This window comes from Tamandua tetradactyla, chromosome 12 (genome assembly GCF_023851605.1).
Source record: "Tamandua tetradactyla isolate mTamTet1 chromosome 12, mTamTet1.pri, whole genome shotgun sequence".
Lineage (NCBI taxonomy): Eukaryota > Metazoa > Chordata > Mammalia > Pilosa > Myrmecophagidae > Tamandua > Tamandua tetradactyla.
In genome coordinates, this window is record NC_135338.1 from 49468271 (window position 1) to 49493275 (window position 25005).

At 42.2% G+C, this 25005-nt stretch overlaps 1 pseudogene; it reads left to right on the forward strand.

Annotated features, from left to right (window-relative positions):
• LOC143651415 (DNA primase small subunit pseudogene) overlaps positions 1-21702 on the forward strand; it is a 31477-nt pseudogene extending 9775 nt beyond the window's left edge.
• The last annotated feature ends 3303 nt before the right edge of the window (positions 21703-25005 follow it).

Sequence of the window (25005 nt, forward strand, 5' to 3'; positions counted from 1 at the left end):
AGTAAGGATGCAGTCACTTCCCATACACAGCTCTTGTATGCTTTAGTCCTCGTAAGCCTGAGCCAAACACCTGTCCATTGTGTCCCCCAGCTTCCAGAGATACCTCCCAAGCTCTCCAAATATGCATTGGAGCCCTTCTTGCCAGATTAGACAAGAGGGTAGAGCTCTCCACAATGCCCATGGATAGCACTCTCTATGAAAATCCTTTCCTCAAATCCAGCCCTCTCTCAACCTCTCCAACATCTTTTGGAGGTGGTGGATATCAAAGGGCCACGAACTGCTTTTCCACCAGCAGTTCGCCCTCTGTGCAAGCTGAGGCTCCAGGAGGGCTGTGGTTTGGGTCTTAACCTGGCAAGGGCTCTCCTTCTGTGATATAATGAGACTCTGAGAACATAGCCAGTACCAGAGAGCTTCCAAATCATTCCCCCTGCAAAAGTTTCAGGCATGGTCAGGCAAGAAACATTCTTTTCCCTCTTTCCTTCCCCTGAATTACCAGAAGCCCAAGCAACTGGCCCAGAACGCTCTGGTAAAGAAAGGAATCATGATATAATATAGGAAACAGCACATAATATGGTATAGGAAAGAAATAGACCCATGTCTGCTATAAATAACTGGCCATATAGCCCTGGACAGGATATCCCAATTTCTCTGGGCCTTAGTTTCCTCCTTCGATCAAATGGGGATGAAAGGGATTAAAGAGTTGGAGGCCGGGAGGGCTTCAAATTAAGACAGTAAATGCCAAGGCAGACGCAGCCTGCCCTCATGGACAAGATTTAAACTCAGAGGAACCCGACAGCCCCTCTGCCTTGTTACTGTGCGACCTTGGGCAAGGCTATCAACCTCTCTGATCTCAGTTGTCTAATGTGGGTTAAATGGGACAATGTGTGTGAAGATCCCCAGGACATAATAGGTGCTGTCACGGAGTAGGGGCTTAGCGAGGATTAATTCCTTCTGTTTGTGACTCTCAGTGGTGATGTCCCAAGATCCTGACTCTTTTTTTTTTTAATTTTTTTTGTTTATTATCATTTTTATGTTAGCCCCTGACTCCTGTTCCTTTATGTCTGGCCGTTCCACTCTCGCGTCTTCGCTCTTGCCCAGTAAAGCTGACAAGGTGATTAAACTTAAAGAGTTGAATCTATCCTCTGAAAGGAGGTAGGTTGTTGAAGTCTGTTTGGGGGCTTTGCTCTTGTACTCATGAAACAGTGACACATTGCAACCTGCAACTCCCGGCCCCCACCGTGAAGATGCAGGATGGGGACAGCTGTGCAGAGGGTGACCGCTTTTCAAGCACCACTCAGGACCCTCAGCAGAGGACAGTGTGAATAACCACAACCTCCTTTCTCCCTCTCTCCCCTTCTTGTCGGCTTCGATTCACAGGCTGTGTAATTCAAGTCATTAATTTTTTCCACTCAGCGCCCTGCCAATTTCTTCTCATTTTGTTCCTGGAAATCTCCTGTGTGCATCTTCTAAATTTAAAATAAATACTGTACATAATTGGATCCTAACCAGACAACACTGAGCAATCATATTTTTTCATTGATTCCGCAGATGTAGCTGTCTCCGACATGAGTAGAAAAGGTCTTTTGCATGTTCTGGATGAAATGTTAAATGGGACAAGTTGTCCTCACCTTCTTCAATAACACTGTTGGCCTTGAGGATATTTTCCAGGGTGATGTTACTTTAAAAGAACAATGAAAGGTTCTTGCAGCAAAAATAGACATCTGCATTGTTCTAGCTGCTACCATTCTGTGCTCAGAGGGTTGTGCGGAGAGAGGCTAAGTGCTGCCTCAGGAGATGGGAGATGTGGCTACAGAGTGGTTATGTAACGGCGAGCAAGCACTTTCCTTGTGGACCTCAGAATTCTCAGCTTTGCAATTAAGGGATAGGCCTGCATCATTTTTTTCCCCAAAGCATGGCATGCATTTTTGAGATGTACTCAAGATGATTTTAAAAGTACTAGAATATGATGTCAAATAGCCACAGATCTTGTAGAAGTGACAGAAACAGACCCTAAAGAATCCATTTCTTTGCCTACATTTCTTAACCCTCTTGCTAGTAGTTGGGGCCTTGAGACTAGTTGACATAATAGGTGCTGTCATGGAGTAGGACATGTGAGCAGAAATTGTGTGTGTCCCTTCCAGCCTGGGAGAGTGGAAAGTCCATGCACAGTTCTCTGAAAGCTTTCTGATGAGCATGGGGACAGAGGACACCATGTGTTCCACATTGCAACCCACAGATCGCATTCACTGTCCCTTCATCCTCCACTCAGGATGGCGGTAACGTCCCCTAGGGCTTCATTCTCAACTCAAGGTGGCTTAGAGCCCTGCGGGACCCGGGGTGGACGGCCCCTGCCAACCCATGTGGACCATGTGGTCTGAGTGAGAGATACAATGTCTAACATGTTATAGCACTGAGATTTATTTTTTTTAACACAACACAACCTAGCTTGACTGATATAAATTTCGTAAGGAAAGTCATTCCTTTTAAGTTCTACTTTAATTCTTCTTGATTCTGTCAAGGAGAAAATTTCTATTGGTGATAGTAGGTCTTTAATGTTTCTCTTACTCTTTTATTGGAGGGAGGGGTTTGGGGTGGGGGCACAGGTCAGAAATTGAACCCAGGTCTCCTGCATGGCAGGCAAGAATTCCACCACTGAACTGCCCTTGCACGGCCTCTCTTACTCTCATAATCTCACTTTTCAATTGAAAGAACAGATTTCGGGCTCAGACGATAATATCTAGCTAGATTTTAAGGGCATCGTTTTAATGGCCTGACTATTGGTTGGCTTAAAACACAGAAATTTATGGCTCACAGTTTTGAGGCTAGAAGTCCAAAATGGAGACATCGGTGAGCAGTGCTTTCTCCCCAAAGACTGTGGCATCAGGGGGTGGGGGTGGGGGCTGGCTGCAGCAATCCTGGGTCCTTGGTTCTTGGCTTTTCTGCCACATCATAAGACACAGGGTGGCCTCTCCTGGCGTCTCTGTGGCCTTCTCTATAAAGTCTCCAGTAACAGAATTAAGACCCAGCCTGATTCTGTCGGGCCAAACCATAGCTAGAGTAACATGTTGCAGAAATCTTACTTACAATGGTCCACATCTGCCAAAATGCAGCCCCAAACCAACAACATGTCCACACTGGGGCACACAACGTAACCCACCACAGACATTATTTAGCTTTCAATGATTTTTGGAAGAAGGTAGGGGTTACTTTCTACTTATGGCAAGTGATGCCAGGTTTCTATTTATGATTGTGAAGCAAAGTATCTTTAGATATAAATGTATTTAAGGAATAGCAATGTTGAGTTAAAGAAAAACATTAAGAATTAATGTCCTGGCAAAAATTGTGATGGTAGATTAAATACAAATGACTGAATTTGGGGAGACATTGCTCTAGGGAATGTCTAAAGCCTGTTCCAGTTCTTAAATTTGTTTTCTTACATAATTTAAGGTTATTCTTTTATGCAATCATTAAGCATATAAAGTACTATTAAGTGTCCCATTGGTGTTGGATGCTAGGGTGTTTATAAAGTCAAACAAAGTGCTGTGAGAGCAGAGAATAAAATTATTCTTTTCTGTCTGAATCAGAGAGGGCTTCCCAGAGGTGGTGACAAATGGCGTTGGTGGGATTTCTCAGCCACACCGCACCCCACACACAGATCACATTCACTGTCATTTCATCCTCAACTCAACTCAAAAATTTGCTGCATTTTGAATTTGTGCAAAATGCTGTGATGGGCTCTACCAAGAAGATTCTGTCACTTTAACAAGAGGGAAAAGGGTAATAAGGAGCAAGAAAACCATGCATAAAATTCATAACTTGCATTTAGGCTTATCCTTCCCTCAGAGATGATTTTAAACATGTTTGCTTTTACCCCTTAAGAACTTTACATTTTCCTAGAGTTTAGTTATCAGAGATGAAATATAGAATGCAAAAAATTCAGACATAATTGTGAAAATTTATTTCTTAATCAAAGGTAACCATGGGGGGTGGGGATCTTTCATTGAATGACCTCCTCTGAAGAGAGAGGGTTTATTTTTTATGTAATTCACTACATATTTTTCTTGTTGGTCCCCTGCCTTGGTCAGTCAATGAAGACAAGTGTTTATTTGGGCACCTACTAAACGCAGGATCGTTCCAGATGCTGCAGTTCCAGTGCTGAGGCTGACAAGGTGCTCTCTTTTAGGCTTACATTGTAGCAGGAGAGATCAACAATCAGCCAACAAATAGAAATAAATGCTTTGAGAATTGAAATAAGGTGCCATGATAGAGAATAACAGGAGCGGTGGTGGGTGCATTCAATTGGGTAATTGGGGAAACTTCAACTAAGGGGCTGTTATTTACATTGAGATCTAAATAACAGAAAGGAGTCAGTGGAAAAGCATTCCAGACCGAGGGCAGAGCTGGGTACAGGCCCCAACTAGAGATGAGAGTGTGCGATCGAGGACAGAAAGCAGACTTGTTTCGGCAGCCCAGTGAGCAGAGAAGAGTGGTAGGAGGTGAGGTCAGGGAGAAAGGCAAGGCCTCAGGAGGAAAGCCCCTGGAAGGTTCTGAGCAGAGAAGGACATGACCTTGTTCTGCATAACATGCCTGTGTGTGCAAAGAGTTACCTTACCCGTACCTACAAGCTCCTGTACCTACCAAACATCTGGACAATGTCTCTGAGTTCAATATCCGCATGTTGAGGTCAACTCCAGCTCATGAGAAGGGTAGCAAAGTTGTATGATTCTGCTACAGCAGGAGCTGGCGAGCTTTTCTGTAATGGACCTGGTAGTAAATATTCAGGGCTTCGTGGGCCAGAGAATCTTTATCGCGATTACTCAACTCTGATATTGCAGCACAGAAGCAGCCACAGGCAACACACAAATGAGTAAGTGTGGCTGGGTTCCAGTAAAAGTATTTACAAATAGAGGCATACCTTGGAGATATTGCAGGCTCGATTCCAGACCACTGCAATAAAGCAAGTCACGAATTTTTTGGTTTCTCTGTGCATATAAAAATTATGTGTAAACTATACTGTAGTTAATTGTGTGATAGCATTATGTCTAAAAGAATGTGCATACTTTCATGTAAAAATATTTCGTTGCTAAAACATGCTAATCAACATCTGAGTGTTCAGTAAATCATAATCTTTTTGCTGTGTAGGCTCTTGCCTGGATGTTGCTAGCTGCTGACTGATCAGGGTGGTGGTTCCTAAAGGTTGGGGTAGCTATGTCAATTTCTTAAAGTAAGACAACAGTGAAGATGTCTGCATCAATTGTCACTTGCTTTCATGAAAGATTTCTCCACAGCATGTGATGCTGGTTGACAGCACTTTATTGACAGTAGAACTACTTGAAAAATTTGAGTCAATCCTCTCAAATCCTGCCACTACTTTATCAACTTAGCTTATGTGATATTCTAAATCCTTTCTTGTCATTTCAACAATGTTCACAGCATCTTTACCAGGAGTAGATCCCATCTCAAGAAACCACTTTCTTTGTTCATCCACAAGAAGCAATTCCTCATCTGTTCGAGTTTTATCATGATATTGTAGCAATTCAGTCACATCTTCAGGCTCCTTTACCAATTCTAGTTTTCTTGCTATTTTACCACATCTGCCATTACTTCTTCCGCTGAAGTCTTGAACAACTCAAAGTCATCCATGAGGGTGGAATCAACTTATGCCAAACTCCTGTAAATGTTGATATTTTTACCTACCCCTATAAGTCACAAATGTTTTTAATGGCATCTAGAATGCTGAATCCTTTCCAGAGGGTTTTCAATTTACTTCGCTCAGATTCATCAGAGGAATCGCCATCTATGGCATCTATAGTCTTATTAGAAGTATTTCTTAAGGAAGACTTGGGAGTTGAAATGACTCCTTGATCCACGGGCTGCAGAATGGATGTTGTGTTAGCAGGCATGGAACCAACATTCATCTCATTGTACATCTCCATCAGAGTTCTTGGTTGACCAGCTGTTTGCCAATTTAAAACTATTATGCACCCCAGAAAAACTGTGTTCTAATCTTGATCCAATCTTGTGGGGCCAGACCTATTATTTAGGGTGGGAAACTTTGATTGGGTTGTTTCCATGGAGATGTGATGCAGTTGTTGGTGTGACCTTTGGTTAGATTACTTCCATGGAGATGAGACACACCCAATTGTAGGTGTGGTCTTTTGATTAGATGGAGATGTGACCCCCACCCATTCAAGGTGAGTCTTGATTAGTTTGCCAGAGTCCTTTAAAAGAGGAAGTATTTTGGAGAAACCTCAGATGCAGATGTGTAGAGAGCAGTTGCTTCAGAGCCAACAGGAGACCCAGATGTTTGCAGATGTAGAAAGTAATTGCCCCAGGGAAGCTGTTTGAAACCAGAAACCAAAGACCACAGAAGACGCCAGCTACATGCCTCCCCAGCTGACAGGGGTGTTCTGGACCCATCAGCTTTTCTTGAGTCAAGGTATCTTTCTCTGGATGCCTTAGTTTGAACATTTTTATGGCCTTAGAACTGTAAATTTACAAATTAATAAATTCCCTTTATAAAAGCCAACCCATTTCTAGCACATTGGATTCCAGCAGCATTAACAAGCCAATGCAAGGCACATTGTCAATAAGCAGTCATATGTTGAAAAGAATCTTTTTTTCTGAGCAGTAGGCTTAAAATATTCAATAAACCATGTTGCACAGACGTGCTATTATTTCAGGCTTTGTTTCATTATAAAGCACTGGCAAAGTAGATTGAGCATAATTTTTAATGTCCCTAAGATTTTCAGAATGGTAAATGACTTTGACTTTAACTTAAAGTCACCAGCTGCATTAGCTCCTCATGAGAGGGTCAGCCTGTCCTTTGAGGCTTTGAAGCCAGGTGTTGACTGCTCCCCTCTAGCTAGAAAAGTCCTAGATGACATCTTCCAATATCAGGCTGTTTCATCTACAATGAAAATCTACTGTTTCGTATAGCCACCTTCACCAATGATCTTAGCTAGACCTTCTGGAAAGCTTGCTGTAGCTTTTACATCAGCATTTGCTGCTTCACCTTGCACTTTGATGTTATGGAGACTGTTTCTTTCCTTAAACCTCATGAACCAACCTCTACTAACTGAAAGCTTTTCTTCTGCATTTTCCTCACCTCTCTCAACATTTAAAAAATTTAAGAGAGCTAGGACCTTGCTGTGGATTAGGCTTTGGCTAAAGGAAATGTTGTGGCTGGTTTGATCTTCTATCCAGACCACTAAAACTTTCTCTATACCAACAATAGGCTGTTTTGCTTTTTTTTTTTTTTTTTTGTTACAATTTGTGTGTTCACTGGAGTAACACTTTTTAATTCTCTTCAAGAACTTTTCGTTTGCATTCACAACTTGGCTAGCTGTTTGGCGCAAGAGGCATAGCTTTCTGCCTGACTTCGACATGACTTCCTCACTAAGCTGAATCACTTGAAGTTATTTATTTAAAGTGACAGATGAGCGACTCTTCCTTTCACTTGAACACTCAGAGGTCATTATAGGATTATTAATTGTCCTAATATCAATATTGTTGAGTCTCACAGAATAGGGAGACCCAAGAAGAGAGAGAGAGAAAATGGAAAAGCCTTTCAGTAAAGCGGTTGGAATATACACAACATTTATCAATTAAGTCTTCCATCATATATGAGCACAGTTCATTGCACCCCAAAACAAATACAATAGTAACATCAAAGATCACAGATCACCATCACAGATATAATAATAATGAAAAAGTTTTAGATATTGCAAGAACTACCAAAATGTGACACAGAGACACAAAATGAGCATATGCTGTTGGAAAAATGGCACTAGTAGACTTGTTTGCAAACCTTCAATTTGTCAAAAAAAATGCAATATCTGTGAACCACAGTAAAATGACTTATGCCTTTCTAGGCAACAGGCAGGCTAGATCTGGCCTGCCAGTCATGATTCACTGACCCCTCTCCTACAGAAATGTTTAACTCTATTTCATTTACAAAAGGCTAAGTTGTTTAGAAACTTCACATGCCTTTTTCTGCATGGAGACCTTTGCCTTTGTTTAGAATTTGATAATAAGGATAAGAGTTAATACTTATAGAGTGTTTGATTTATACCAGGCACCAAGCTAAATACTGCATGTGAATTCCCTTATATAATACTCCCAACCACCTTGTGGTTGTAAAATTCCATTTTACAGATCAAAAAACGAGGCACAAAAATGTTAAACTAGTTGTCCAAGGTCATATAGATGGTATCTGGGAGAGCCAGCATTCAATCCTGGCAGCCTATTACTCTGGCAAAACATATACAGACGCAACTTTCCAACACTCCAGAAATAGGTATTCTCTATCCTTTTTCCCTAGTCCCTTTGGCTTAATTTTTTTTTATTTGGCCAGCATTTTAAAAAAAACTGTTTAAGTAACCAGTCCCTCCAACTAAAATGTACAAGTCCTTTCCTCCCTAGCGAGTAGCCAGTTACTAGAAATGATTTTGGAAATTGTTCATTTGTCTCATTTATAACCCGAGCAATTATTCCTTTTTTCTGATGAGTGTCTTACTTTGTCAGGGCTGTTCTGACAAATACCACCTAATAGGTGGGCTTAAACCACAAGAATTTATTGTCTCATGGTATTGAGGCAAGAAGTTCAAGATCAAGGTGTCAGCAAGTCTGGGCTTTCTCGTGGAGCCAGTTCTGGGGATGGCAGTCCTCGGCCACACAGCCATCTCTTTCTCTTCTTCCTGGCTTCTGGCTGCCATTTTTTCTGGTGTCTGGCTTCTCCTGTTCAGTGGCCTGAATTACTTCTGTTTACAAACCCTCCAGTCTTAGGGGTTAAGGCTCATCCTGACTCAGTTTGACCACACCTAAGTAGGCTCTTATTCACAAATAAGTCCATAACCTGACTCATCGTAGCATATTCACAGATACCATTTTAAGGAATGCCAACTAAGAATTGAGCATGTCTTTCATGGGGCACATGATTCAAACCCCAATGGCATTCTTAAAAAAAACAACAAAAAAATACTATACCATAACTTACATAATGTGCAGGGAGAATAGTGCTGATGGAGCCATAGGAACAAACTGGCACATGGAACCTCTGAGGTTTGGTAAGAATAATGGATGGTCAAGTGTTCCTTTACCATTTCTTCAGTCTCACCTATTCACCTGTTTCTCTCTATTCCCACTGGCACTATCCCAGACCAAGCCACTTTATTTCACAGCTGAATTGTTGCAACAGTTGGTCCCAATGCCTCTGAGCTATTTTCTTTCTCATTTCTTCTCTGTGCTACCACCAGATCCATCTTCCTAAAACACCTCTTCAGTCATAATATTCCCCTACTAGAGAACCTCCAATGGCTCCCCATTGCCTCCCAAATCACACTCCTTGGTCTGGCATCCTCCCTTGCAAATATGGCCTTTAAGATTTATGCGAGTAAATAATGGTATTTCCTTCAAGACAATGTATTTCAGGTTCCAGTAGAACTCCTTCGATTTGTAAAAATCATTCCTCATGCAGCATCACCCATAAGAATTCATGAAAGTGGCACAGCAAACAAAATTAATAGTATATAAAAGCAAGCAGTTCCACCAAACTCACCAATCAGTTATGGCACGCAGGGCCCATATACCAAAGATCCTACCATGTGGGGAAAAAAGAAAATTGAGCATCAAGTTCAATTCACACAAAGCAAATATTCCATCTTGTTAAAAGGTTGGCTGTGTACAGGTGTGAACCAGGAAAGAGCTAAATCAGGTTTGCAAATATATGGTGCATTAATCTGTGTAACACAGCTGCTACAACAAATAGACCTCCAGATTTCAGTAGCTTGACATATAGGAGTTTATTTCTTGCTCATGAAACAGGCCAGGTGGATGTTCCTGGTTGGTGGACAGCTTTCTCCCATGTGGTTATTTGAGGCTCCAGCTTCCTTCCCTCTTGAGGCTCCACCATCCACGAGGACCTCATTGTCATCAACTCCATGTGCTGGTGGAAGGACAAAAAACACCCCTGCTTAACAGGCCTGATGCAAAAATGGTACCCATTATTGCAGCTCAATTCCATTAGCAAGAACAATGGCACCTGGACACAAGGGGATCTGGAAAATGAGTCTTTGAATGGACAGCCACTTTCCAATAAAATGTTCTTCCTTTGGAAGGGGCATCATGGTTTTTGGCAGACAACTAGCCACCCCTGATACACGTAAAGATTGTCAATATCCCATTCAGTGACAACTTGGCCCTCAGGCTTAATATAACCTGTTCATGTTATAGCAGTCAGGCAGACCTGAAAAATAAAAACAAAGTAATTTTACCTAAAAGTTATTTCTTCATTGCACCACTTTACCCGGTTAACTCTTAAATCATTCTCTAGCTCTCAGTTCAGCCATCATATCCTCAGTAAAGCCTTCCCTTGTATTCTCCCTTATATATTCCCTTATATCTCCCTGAGCTACATCTCTGCCCTGTACATGCTTCTGTTCTCTATGTGCACATTCACAGGCCTTATCATGGTTGCAGTTTACAATTATGCATGTGATAATAAGATGAATGCCTGTCTCTCCTATTAAGACTAAAAGTTCCATGAAAGCAGCTGTACTGACTCATTTTCTCACCATCTTATTCTCAATATCTAGCACAGGGGCAGAGAGTGGAAAGGGAAAGAACAGTGAAAAACTAAGGCACTTCACCACACCCCTGTCCTGACTTTGTCCTCCATATACGTTCAAGTATTATGTATGCATGTAAGTGTGTGCATATATGTGTATGTGTGTGTTTGGGTATTTCAGACCAAGAATATGGTCTTCTAAAGGCAGAGTATTTAAAGTTAGAATGATGCCGAGTGATGCTATAAATTTATGCGCTCCGATGCATATAAAGTATTTTGCTAATTGCTGCACTGATTTACAAAAAAAATTTGCAAAAAAAAGATCTTTTAATTTTGAACCATGCTGGATCCATGCCCCAGCTTTATTTGTGGCTCCTTTTAAAAATAAATGAATTGTGACTCATTAATAAGTGTATCAGGAGACTTCTGGGTCAAGATGGCGGCTTAATAGTGTGCGCATTTTAGTTCATCCTCCAGAACAACTACTAAATAACCAGAAACAGTACAGAACAGCTCCTGGGGCCACGTCAGTGACCAGACACACAGCATATCCCAGTCTGGACCAGCTGGACCTGCTGCAAGCCCCCCTAGAACCATGAGTTTCCAAAGCTGCGGCGGCCAGCACCCCTCCCCCACAGACCACTTCCCAGAGGGGAAACGAAATGACTTAACCAGCAGCAGGGACTAGGCACAATCAAACACCAATTGAGGAACTAGTTAACAAATTCTGACTACTAAAAATAGGCCCCCAGCTTAGGTGAACCTGATCAAAGCGGAGGTTGTTCATTTTTGCCCCGGTGCCAAGGGGGCAGGACTGACAGAAAAAGGGGGGAAAAAAAAAAGAAGGAAACAGAGGTTTTTGTGGCTGTGTATCTACAAAGGCTTGACTGCCTCTGGATATAGCGGCAGGACTTTTCAGGCTGCAACTGCGCCAGGCATAGGCAGAAGTGAGCTCTTTTGGGAGCTTATCTGGAGCCTGTGCCTTCCCCAGGGGAGGGGTGAAGCCCCACCCAGGTGGAATCCCTCCATCAAGGAATTCAGACACCAGGGCTTGGTAATTTGAAGCCATTAAAACCAGCCTACAACCTCTCTTCTGTCTCCACCACGCCCCCAGCAGGGAGAGTCTGCCAAAGTTAAAGGTACCGCATCATCTTATGCTGGTGGGATCTGCAGTCAGACAAGCGCCACATACTGGGCAGGATAAGAAAAACAGAGTCCAGAGATTTCACAGGAAAGTCTTTCAACCTGCTGGGTCTCACCTTCAGGGAAAACCAACGCAGGTGACTCTTTCCTCCTGATAAGAGGCCAGTTTGGTCTGGGAAAATCTGGCTGGAGTCTATAATATCTAAGTAGACCCTCCTAAGTGTGCGTGGAGGGGAGAGACACCACACAAGCAGGGCAAGAAACAAGAAAACAAGAACTGAAAAATTCTCCTCTGTTAAACAAAACTTAAGCTAAAGGTCTAGATAAAGCTGAACGGAATGTCAAAGAACAGATAGACAACAAATTCATCCAGCAAGAAAACCCTAAATAAAAGAAGTGAAAGCAATCTCCAGAATAAACTAATTAAGGTAATTAAATGCCTAGACACCAGCAAAAAATAACAAATCACACTAAGAAAATTGAAGATATGGCCCAGTCAAAGGAACAAACCAACAATTCAAATGAGATACAGGAGCTGAAACAATTAATTCAGAATATATGAACAGACATGGAAAACCTCATCAAAAACCAAATCAATGAATTGAGGGAGGATATAAAGAAGACAAGGAAAGAACAAAAAGAAGAAACTGAAAGTCTGAAAAAACAAATCACAGAACTTATGGGAATGAAATACACAGTAGAAGAGATGAAAAAAACAATGGAAACCTACAATGGTAGATTTCAAGAGACAGAACACAGGATTTCAAAACTGGAGGACGGAACATCTGAAATCCGACAAGAAACAAACTATAGGAAAAAAAATGGAAATATGAGCAGGAACTCAGGGAATTGAAAGACAGTATGAAGCGCACGAATATACATGTTGTGGAGAAGAGAAGGGAAGAGGAGGAGAAAAACCAATGGAGGAAATTATCACTGAAAATTTCACAACTCTTAAAATTACAGATCCAAGAAGTGCAGTGTACCCCAAAGAGAATAGATCCAAATAGACATACTCCAAGACATTTAATAATCAGAATGTCAGAGGTCAAAGAGAAAGAGAGGATCTTGAAAGCAGCAAGAGAAAAGCAATCCATCACATACAAGGGAAGCCCAATAAGACTATGCACAGATCTCTCAGCAGAAACCATGGAGGCGAGAAGACAGTGGGATAATATATTTAAATTATTAAAAGAGAAAAATTGCCAACCAAGAATTCTATATCCAGCAAAATTGTCCTTCAAATATGAGGGAGAAAGTAAAACATTTTCAGACAAAAAATCACTGAGAGAATTTGTGACCAAGAGACCAGCTCTGCAAGAAGTACTAAAGGGAACACTAGAGACAGATACGAAGACAGAAGAGAGAGGTGTGAAGAAGAGTGTAGAAAGGAAGACTATGAGTAAAGGTAAAAAGAAGGAAAATTAGATATGACATATAAAATCCAGAAGGCAAAATAGTAGAAGAAAGTACTATGGTACTTAATATTTTAAAATTTCAACTAATATGTGAGACTAAAGCAAAAAAATGTTTATTTGGTACAAATCTACACTTTGACTAGTGCATCTCCTAATATAACTTATGTAGATAGTTGATTGAACACCTTAAGTACGTGGAACTTTGTATAGGACATGAGATTTTGTTGGTTTGTCCAGGTGATGCCCTGATGAACCCCAGAGTAATTTGATCAGTGAGTGGAAAAGTATTTGCAAAGTCCCCTTGGGGGAATGGTGAGAACAGGGGAAAACTCAACTTCCCCAAGTTGAATTCTTGATATTCTCACAAGCAGTGTGGACAACGAAAGCTATAGGCTGAGCCCCCAGTCTTAGGGTTTGTTCATATGAAACTTAACCCCACAGGGGTTCAAGCCTACTTAAAATTAAGCCTAAGAGTCACCCCCAAGAGAACCTCTTTAGTTGCTCAGATGTGGCCTCTCTCTCCAGCCAACACAGCAAGCAGACTCACCACCCTCCCCCGGTCTACATGGGACATGACTACCAGGGGTGTGGATCTTCCTGGCAGCGTGGGACAGAAATCCCAGAATAAGCTGAGATTCAGCATCAAGGGATTGAGAAAAACTCTAGAATGAGCTGAGACCAAGCATCAAGGGATTGAGAAAACCTTCTTGACCAAAAGGGGGAAGAGTGAAATGAGACGAAGTGTCAATGGCTGAGAGATTCCAGAGTCGAGAGGTTATTCTGGAGGTTATTCTTATGCATTAAGTAGATATCACCTTGTTATCCAAGATGTAATGGAGAGGCAGAAGGGAACTGCCTGAAAATGTAGAGCTGTGTTCCAGTAGCCATGTTTCTTGATGATGATTGTATAATGATATAGCTTTCACAATGTGACTGTGTGATTGTGAAAACCTTATGTCTGATGCTCCTTTTATCTACCTTGTCAACAGATGAGAGGAACATATGGAATAAAAATAAATAATAGGGGGAACAAATGTTAAAATGAATTTAGTTTGAAATGCTAATGATCAATGAAAGGGATCAGTAAGGGGTATGGCATGTAAATTTTTTTTTCTGTTTGTTATATTTTTCTGTTGTCTTTTTATTTCTTTTTCTGAATTGATGCTAATGTTCTGGGAAATGATCATGATGATGAATATGCAACTAAGTGATGATATTGTGAATTGCTGAGTGTATGTGTTGGGAATGTTTGTGTTTCTTGTAATTTTTTTTAATTAATAAAAATTTTTTTTTAAGTCCATATAAAGGCACCAACAAGAGGTTCCTTCACTCAAGAAAGGCCGACGATAAATCCCAGAGTTATTTGAACAGTGAATAAAAAAGTATTTCCCAAGTCCCCTTGGGGGAATGGCAAGAAAGGGGGAAAATTCAACCTCCCCATATGGAAAATTCCTGATATTCTCACAAGCAGTGGGGACAACCAAAGCAATAGGCCAAGCCCTCAATCTTGGGGCTTGTTCATATGAAACTCATCCCCACAAAGGATAGGCTAAGTCTACTTAAAATTAGGCCTAAGAGTTACCCCCAGAGAACCTCTTTTGTTGCTCAGATGTGGCCTCTCTCTCTCTCAGCCAACACAACAAGCAACTCACCACCCTCCCCCTGTCTATGTGGGATATGACTCCTAGTGGTGTAAACCTCCCTGGTAACGTGGGACAGAAATCCTAGAATGAGCATCAAGGGACTGAAAAAACCTTCTCAACCAAAAGGGGGAAGAGAGAAATGAGGCAAAATAAAGTATCAATGGCTGAGAGATTTCAAACAGAGTCAAGAGGTTATCCTGGAGGTTATTCTTACACATTATATAGATACCACCTTTTTAGTTAAGGTATATTGGAGAGGCTGGAGGAAACTGCCTGAAACTGTAGACCTATGTTCCAGTAGCCATGTTTCTTGATGATGATTATATAATGATATAGCTTTCACAATGTGATTGTGTGAATGTGAAAACCTTGTGTCTGATGCTCCTTTTGTCTACATTGTCAACAGACAAGTAGAACATATGGCATAAAAATAAATAATAGGGGGAACAAATGTTCAAATAAAAAAAATAATAAGTGTATCAGGAATAACCAAGCTGTAACTTCCTGTCTTCAAACATGGCCGTGCCTGAACCATTCTAGAAAATACACAAGCAAAATCACTCCATCGTTGCTCAGATCGGTCCTGATGCTTAACAATTCTCAGTGATGAGAAGGCCTTTCATCTCTCAGTAGTTTAAATCTTTTTCAGTAGACACAGAAAACACAGGTCACCCGGACTGCGAACTCTTCTCCAAATCACTTTTATGAGCCTCATGAGTGACAGGAGCCGGTTTAGAGAGACCAACAATAAACAATAAAATTGCTCTCCCTCAGCAAGCTTTTAGTGTATTCAGATATAGCTGAAGTTCTGAATTTCAACTTATTAACTAAAAAGGAAATGGTTTACTGTGATCTGATGTTTGTTGATGCTGCTCAGATGTCAGGGTGAAATGTGAATCAGAAAATCAAGGAGAAAGGTCATTTAAGATGCCTCAGCACATTCATATTTGAAGGTAGAAAATGTACTCGTTCAAGCATTTATGTCACTACATCGTCACTTTTACAAATACAAGTCGATGCTTCTGCCCTATGCTTTCCTTGCATCCTTTTTGCCATATCATTTCTATCTTGATTTTTTTTTTTTAGAAAGGGCCATGTTGAAATAAACATACCCCAAAACTCAAGGCTCACATTGATAACTGTAAATAGAAAAGGAAGGGTTCCAAGTAACCAAGCACCAGCCTGAGCAGCGGGTCCCTCTCCGTGGAAACATAGGAAGAGAGTACAGGAAACCACTTGGCCTGGAGCTTCGTCCATGCTCCATCAACGGTAACCTCCTTTCTCCCCAAGGAGAAATTGGCCTGAAGGTCCCACAATTCTGTCTTGAGACACCGACCATCAAAACGGTTGTTGTCAAGACAGTAACACAATCACGTCTCCCCAGACTCTCCATGGGCCTGTTTGCTTGGAATCTGGTGCCTTCATACCTCCAGCTTGGAAAGCCCCACCCCACCCCCTTCCTTGCCTGCCCCTGAATTGGACATCCCCCTTGCCAGCGGCTTGCGGTCTTCCTGGGGATGGGCCACCCAGTTACTCTGATAACACAGCAGTTTGGAAAGAGAGGACTCCCCTCTTGGGCCTGGCCTCTGCCCTTACAGCTGACATCTCCAGTAACAGAGAAAAGGCAACCGATGGAAATCCAAGGGAGGGGGCATCTGGATGACAGCAGGTCTTGATGGTGGCCAGAAGCAGTCTCTTAGGAGGTGTGCCCTCTGTGCTAGCATGGACAATGTTTTGGTTAACTATTTCTCCATAATGAACCACATGAAAGCCTACAGCTCAAAACCACAGCTATCATTTGTTCTCTCTTCCAATTCTGTGGGTTGACCAGGCAGTTCTTCTGCTGGTCGTGCCTGGGATTTCTCATGCATCTGAGGCCAGGGGGCAGCTGGGTCTAGAATCATTTGGACTCCTGACACGGGAAGGATGGGCCTCTTCCCTGCTCCATGGGCCCCACCAGCAAGGGTGCAGGGCCTGTTACCTGGCAGTTCAGAGGCCCCAAAAACACAAAGGAAGACGCTGCTGGTCAACTGTCTCAGACTGGGCAAAAGTATCGTTTTCACTTGGTTAAAGCAGTCACAGGGCAGCCAGAGAAGGGGAAATGAACTCCACCTCTTGGTGAGAGTGTAGGGCAAGGGAAATTGACAAAGAATTTATAGCCCTCTTTAATCCACCGCATGTAGGATCTGAAAGGGCTTGTTTTCCAATGCTCCTCAGCAGCAGGTTTCAGCTACTTCTGGTCCTTTGCACTCTGTCTTACTTCTCTGTGGGACCCCCTCTAAGGTTGCATTCTTAGTCTTGCCTTGACATCACTGGGCACTTGGTCTTGCTAAACAAACACCCTATTCCAGGCTTACAGTTCATTAGCTGCCATCTCCTTTTCTGGGTAGATGGCAAAACGTGCATGCGCATATATGTTTTTATGTATGTGTTCATGCATACGTGTGTGATGCATGTGGGGTGTGTGTGTGTGTATGTGTAGTCACTGAGGAATGAAAGGAATGACAAAATAAATCATAAAAGAGCAATTTAGGGGTTAGGTAAGTGCTGGTTTGAAGCTGTTATGCACCCCAGAAAAGACCACGTTCTTTTAATCCCTTCTTGTGGGTGCAGAACTGTTGTGGGTGGGACATTTTAGTTAGATTATTTCAAATTGAGATGTGAACCTACTCAATTCAAGGTGGATTTTAATCCTTTACTGGACTCCTTTATGAGAGGATAAAGGACAGATAGACCCAGAGAGAGAGCTCAGAGAGAAAAACCAAGACAGAGAGAGCACAAAGAGATGATAACCCTGGAGATCTTAATGCTCAGAGAGAAAGCCACTGGAACTAGAAGCGGAAAGCAATGGAACATAGGAGCAATGATGGACCAGCAGACGCCAGCTGTGTGCCTTCCCATGTGACAGAGGGGTACTGGATGCCAGCAGCCCTTCTTCAGAGAAGACAGCATCCTGTTGATGCCTTAATTTGGACATAGTCACAGCCTTCGAACTGTTAATGTGTAATCTGATAAAGTCCCATTGTAAAAGCCAATCCATTTCTGGTATATTGCATTCCAGCAGCTTTAGCAAACTGAAACAGGTGATGCGTAGCCTGATATGACACTTCAGATTCTGGAACTTCAAACTATGGTCAGAGGTAATGTATGTTAGGCCCGTTAAAAAAAAAAAAAAAACTTGAGTGATATGGGGGTATTGTAGTCAATCATTACCACAACCTACTGGTTTCAGGGACTGTTTTGAATGGAGAATATATTGCAAGAGGAAATTCCCATCTTGCCATCCTTTTCATCAAGCCTATTAAGCTAATGATCTTATCTTAACAATGGCTCTCCCCCCAGCCAGCCTGTCTTGGGTATAGACTGCCAGACACAGTTACTAAATACCCACAGACTCAAACCATTATAGAAAATGCTATTTTTAAGTTCTCTTCTCTAGTCCCATGGGCTGCGCAGCATCAGCCCCGCAGACTCTGGTGTACCTCCAGACACTTGTGCCCAGTACTTCGCCAAGGGCTGGATGCTCGGAGGGAGCCATAATCCTTCAAGGGCAGAGACTCTCCTGAGGCGGGACTCTCAGGAATCTGCCACAATATAGATGGAGATGCTGGTTAAAAAGAGACCCCACTTCTCTTTCCCTAGTTGCTCTTGAGCTATTCATTGCCACGTGACCAAAACACACGTGTGCGAGGCTTCACCTAGGCAAAACGCCAAAGTAGATGAGGGTGTTGTCAGCCTCACCTTCCTTTTGGAGTTCTTTTCTCCCCTGGACCTTCTCTCCGCAGCCCTCACTTATTACCCTCAAGCTACCCCACCACCACCACCACCACCACTTTCCAAAAACGCATCTGCCTCCCAATCTTTTTGGATAAGATTTCATCCTGGCCCATTTCATCAGCTCCACCACTCCCTGATCTTCTTCCATCTTAATGGCCTTGCTCTTGCATCTCTATGTCTGCCCAGGTGCATTTGAGCTTGCAACAAGGGTTCAAGGCCACACCCAGCCTTCCAGCCTCCAGCCTCCACTCTCCAATCCCATGGATGCAGAGATGATTGGCTGATTAAAGAGCACCAGGGGCAGACTTATAGGATGAAAGTTCAAAAGGGGGTAACCTGGATGGGAGGAGAGGATTGTCTGCCCTCGGCTCCTTCCCTGGGACCAGCCCATACACGGGAGGCCAGGATCCCACCTTGGGCCGCCCTGGGAATGGTGACCATAAAATGGAACCAGGATAATTGGCCCAATCAGTTGCACCAAATGATATAGCCAAGTCCCATCTTAACAAGCCATCATCGGGAAATTCCCCTCAGGAGGGAGCTAAATCCTGCTTCTCTTTGTCCCCTGGACATACAAAAAATCATTATTGAACAGATCAAGGTATCTTCAGAAAATCAAGAAGAAAACATATTGACACATTCCTCAAACTTATTTCTTATAACAATTTAAATTCTCCAAATTCCCTTCTCCCCACTCACAAATAAGATGTCTATTAGGGCATAACTAGTCCAAAAGAATGTCTGTTGTCACACTAGAGACATGTGCTTCTTCCTATGGGCAGATCAGCCCCGTGCCCAGGCACCAGGCTTGGCTTTCAGTGCCCCCCTAAGCCAACCAGAGGGTGCCTCATATGGAGAATAATCTCCCCAACTGAAATTGCACAGCTCTAGCCTATTATCATGTGGCTTAAACACACATTTATCGCTTTTATCTATATTACACCTTTCCCAGAAAGGACAAGGTGATTTATAAGAATACCCAAAATCAAATGGAACAAAATACATAAATAAAAAATCAGAATCATGGCAAATGCAAAGAAAGATAAATGAGCTTGTTTTTGCTTTTGTTTCTGCTCTTTTTCACAAGAGAAAGTCAGAACTCAAATAAGCAGTCCAGAACAGTGGTTCTCAACTGCACTTGTACAGTAGGGTGAGTTGGAGAGCTTTAAAAATACAATGTCCGGGCCCCACTCCCCAGAAACTTAGATTGAACTGGTTTGGACAAGACCTGGACATGGGAATTTTAGCTCTCCAAGTGATTCTAACTTGCAGGCAAGATTGAGAACCACAGGCCTAAGTCAAGTCTTAGGTTATTAAAATGAGAACACAGATTTAATTCTGAGCTTCCCAGCTGATGAAGCAAAAAAGGAAATCCAGACACGTTTCAAAATTCCCACTGTCCTAAAGACAGGAAAACTTTTACTGCGTCTTTTAAGACTAGGTTCTTCCAACATCTTATATTTCAGACATAGAGTTGTGCATGTGCATATTCAATGTGTGATTTACATGCAGTTGCGTATACCTTTTTTCTGCAAATGTAATGGCACTGTATTTGCTGTTATGGCACTACATTTGCTGTCATGCAATTTGCTGTCCTTCGTAACTAGCATGTGGGCACACGCAGATTTTTTTCCTTTTATTTAAAAACAAAACAAAACAATGCAATACACATTTATTACCTTGGTCTCTGTGGGTCAGAGTCCTGTCATGACTCCGTGGGCCCTCCAGCCGGGGTCTTACCTGCAGTCCCAGTGTCAGCCACGTTATGTTCTCCTTTGGAGCTCGGGGTTCTCTTCCCAACTCATTCAGGTTGTTGGCAGAATACTGTTCCTTGTCATTGTAGGACTGAGGATCTAGGCTCCTAGAACTGCCCCCTCTTCACCCAGTTCATGACATCTTATAGCTTCTTTGAGGCCAGCAGCAGAGCACACAGGCTTTAAGGAACTTTTGGCAGTGTTGATTTAAGAGTAACCCAGGAGACTACCAGTGGCTCAACTATGGCAGAGTGGTAAAGAATTATTTTCAACACCATGAATTTTCATTCACTTTGAAAGATGATATTTACATTCACTACCAATCCTTCAACCGCCAGGGAGAGCTGGAAAAGGAGACGCAGAAAATGAATCCATACAAGATTGACATAGGTGTAGTACATTCCCACAGACCTAGTCAATACAATATTGTGACGCTGGGGGCATTCCAGGCTCAGGAAAAAGAGCTGGTGTTTGACATTGATGTGACAGACTGTGATGATGTGAGGAGAGGTCGTAGTTCTGCAGACATATGTTCTAAGTGATGAACCCTCATGACAATGGCCAGACATATCATTGACCAAGTGTTGAACTTAGGATTCAAGCATCGTCTCTGGGTATATTCTGGAAGGAGAGGCATTCATTGTTGGGTCTTTGATGAATCAGTTAGAATATTGTCCTCCACGGTACATTCTGCGATAGTTGACTATTTGAGTCTTTTAAAGGGTGTTCAAGAAGTTAGAAACAAAGTTCACCTTGGTGAAAAAATTCACCCTTTTGTCAGAAAGTCTATAAACGTAATAAAAAAAAACTTTGAAGAATATGCCTTGGTCGATCAAGATATTATTGAAAATAAAGCAAGCTGGGATAAGATCTTAGCCCTTGTACCTGAAACAATTCACGATGAACTTCAGCAAGGTTTCCAAAAGCATCACAGTTCACTTCAGTGTTGGTAGTATTTGAAGAAAGTAACCAGCAGATGCCAGAATATAAAAAATGACAAATGTGGGCCCTGACTAGAACCGGAGATCGCACTCCAATACTGTTTTCCACAGCTAGATATCGACGTTAGCAAAGGACTCAACAATTTACTGAAGAGCCCTTTTAGTGTTCATCCTAAAACAGGTCACATTTCTGGTCCTATTGCTTTATGGAATGTGGATCAGTATGATCCATTTGCTGTCCCAACCATAAGTTCCATCTGTCATGAACTGGATACCATTTCCACTAACGAAGAGGAAAAAGAGAATAAAGCTGAGTCTGAGGTCAAACATAGAACCAGAGATTATAAGAAGACTGGTCTAGCTCCTTATTTGAAAATGTTTGAACAGTTTCTTGAAAAACTGGATAAGTACCAAAAAGGAGAGCCCCTCAAGAAGAGTGATTTACAGAACGATTTCTGAAGATAACAACTCCCCTCAAACCAATATGGCTATCTTTTACCTTCAACCAAAGATCATATACTTCATGGGCCACTGAATAAATGTGGCAGAGCCATGTATGTGTCTTAATGCTCAAAGTAAAATTTCCTTTTCTTGAGAAATAATTACGCTGAAAAGATTCCTTGAGACCATTGATGGGAGAGTGTCAGGGTTTCTGGAAAGAGCACTAAAGGGGAGACTAAATGATGGTTGGATTTCAGATAAGATTCATAAAATTTAATAATATACAAAGAGAATTCTAAAATTCCTGACATAAATATTCCACTCCAATAGGTGCTATAAATAGAGTAAGTAGGAATATATCCAAGACTTTCCTCTTATTTCACTGTAACCTCCGATTTCTGGATGAATGCGGATTTTGTTCGTCTTAGTCTCTTAAATTACTTATACCAGAAGTGTATATCCAGTCTCTTCCTATTTTGCTTATTAATGCTCTTATTGGCTGGGCCACACTCCACTGCCCATTTTTTAAAAATCATTTTAAACAAGGCATCTAAATTCATCAAAACTTCAATTTAAAAAAATCAATTACTAGACCAACTTAACATAATGATTTTTACAACTATTGCAATTGCAGCTCCTAACTTTTTCCCTCAGAGAGCAACTGGATTAATCAGAAAGAAGCAGCTTAGAAAAATAACCATCTTCACCAACATAAAACCTTCTATTTGTCAATAAAACCTTTTTGTATATTTAGATAGAACATTTAAAGTTTCATTTCTTCCATGTTTGGTTTTGTGTGATAGAATCTAAACATCAGATTTCACTTGCCTGGCTTTAAAACCACTCTAAACAAAACTGTTTTTCTAATTTATGTTCTATCTTTTGAGAAACATTAAGAAACAAGCTATTAGCCCAGTGCTTTCCTGTCACTTAAAATTTTCCTTCCTTTAACAGTTTCCTCTATAATCTTTTTAAATTTTATCTTACGGCTTATATAAAACCCTCTTTAATGAAATCAAAATGCTGAAAAACTTTGCATTCCTTTCTCTTTTGTAAGTTTTTCAGAAAAAATATTAAAGGGTATTGCGCAAAATGCCGCCCTTAAAAAAAAAAAAAAAAAAAAGAGTAACCCAGGACAGCAGAGATGGGTGGCATCCATTCTCCTTTTTGGCAATTAAGAAAAGTAATGCTGTTGCTTCTACCTTTGTAAATGGTAAACCCCAGTCTCTGCTTCCTCCAACTTTTTTTTGCATTTCTGCCTTCTTTGTCACATTAGCAATCTTCAGCATGAATGGCACCCGGACACTCTGGGCTGATTAATGGATGATGGCTTAAAAAGTGTTGCAAAACCCCTGTCTAGACCAGGGATGTATAACAGTAAGCCTGCTACAGTTCTTCCTTTTTCAGGGATAAAACTAGAACTCATAATCTGTGACCAAAGTGAGAGATCACGAAGCTTCTTCTCTATAGATACGAGCTGCTCGTCCAGAAAGAGGGCCCTTAGAGAAAAGAAAACCAGCCCCTCAGTTCTGCGAATGCAGCCAGGAAGTTGCAAATGGACATTGCCACAGCCCATTATTTTGACCTTATGAGAGGCGAAAAAAAAGGGGGGGGGGGGACATACATATCTCCCTTTTGAATACTTCTCTATTTTAAAACGGCTGCACAGTGTCCCCGTGTATTTGGGAAACTCCTCTCCACTTGCTTCTTTGGAATTGGGGAGAGGGTGCTGGTGACAGCTGTCTAGATGCCCCTCCAGCAGATGCCAGAAACAGGGCAGATGCTCTTGAATATCAATCAGCCCTGCCTTAAACGAGACCAAAAGTTTCCGCTGGACCCCTCCGCCCCTGGGCCTTGGTGGCCTGACTTCTGTCTCATCATTTTTTAAAGACCCAAATAGGCCTAGTAGAGTCATCCTTATTTGGGCAAGATTTTAAAACAACAGCCCTACAACAGGCATGAAAAATAAAAGCTGACTACTTGTAAATGCGTGTAAGAAGGGATTTTTTGTTTTATTCAGTTGGTACATACTAGCATGGCTATGACAATCGGTAAAATGTTAAAATATGTCCAAACCAATTAACAGTCACCGTCTTGAGCCCTGAGGGCTCCCCTACTGCCCTGGCTACCCCCTACTCCTACCAGAGGCATCCCCTGGACCTCCCCATGACCCAGCACCTAAAGGGTTAGTGCCTGGCCCACTTGAGGCTTCTAGAAGCTTCTTCTAGCCCCAGTCTATTCTGGGATCATTGCAGGGGCTTTGCCACCAGTTAACTATTTTGGGGACCATCTCTGCTGCGTCCCCAGCATTTAGAGACGTACCTGGCCCATGGTAGAACCTCCATACATACTTAATGAGTGAAGGATGGTTCAGCCATATTCTGCCTACCTTTTGGCAGGAGAACTTGCTGTTCTGCCAAGTGGGAAGGCTCACTGACTCACAAGGAGCTGAGTCAACATTTCCCTGGACCCAAAGACACTGCTGAGCAGCCCAGGAACAATCCACCCCAGGGAGAGTCAGGTTTCAGGGGCATGCTGGTCACTCCCCCCACCCTGAGTCTCCCCCTCTGCTCCTGCCTGCTCAGGTTGAAAGGCAGGTGCTGGCAATGCTCTAATAACTGTAACATGCCAATATTAAAATCCCATCCGATTAGTTAAAGTTCACCCCATGAACACTGATATCTGCCAGGAAATAGTAAGAAAGCCTATTCCGTTTTCTCTTCTTCACCTTTTTTTCTTTGTTTAATTTAAACACATTCAGAAGTGTTTTAATGGCTGTTGAAGGAAATTATTACTGCGGCAATCACGGCTCTCGGTGTGAAATGCCTTCCTTCAATAGTCTGCGGCCCCTCTCACGAGGTGGGGACATTTGGATATGAAAATGCTACTGGGCTACATCTGCCGACAAGCAGCCACTAATCATCTCTGAAGGCAGCGGGGGATGGACCCCAGGCCCTTCATTCACCGGTACCTTCCTTAGGCGGGTTGCGACCAGATGGTGGTTTCTTAGGCAAGGACAACAGAGAATGAGGGATAAAGAGGTGGAAAAGGATCTGGCAAGCGGCCAGCTGAGAAAGAACCATTTACTTGTGCTTTCTGCTGGAGGTGAGAGCAGAGACCTCCTGGCGTCCAGAAGGTCCATTTTCCCAGTTAAGTAGTGCCATGGAAGGAGTATGCGGCCTTCTCATTTGCCATTACACCCAGAGACTATAATTCTAAATAATAATAATAATAATAAATTTCTCCTGTATGCTGAGCAGCTTCTATCCACCAAGGTCAGGGGATGTGGTCTTTAGTCCCTTGGGGTCCTCTCTCCTTTTC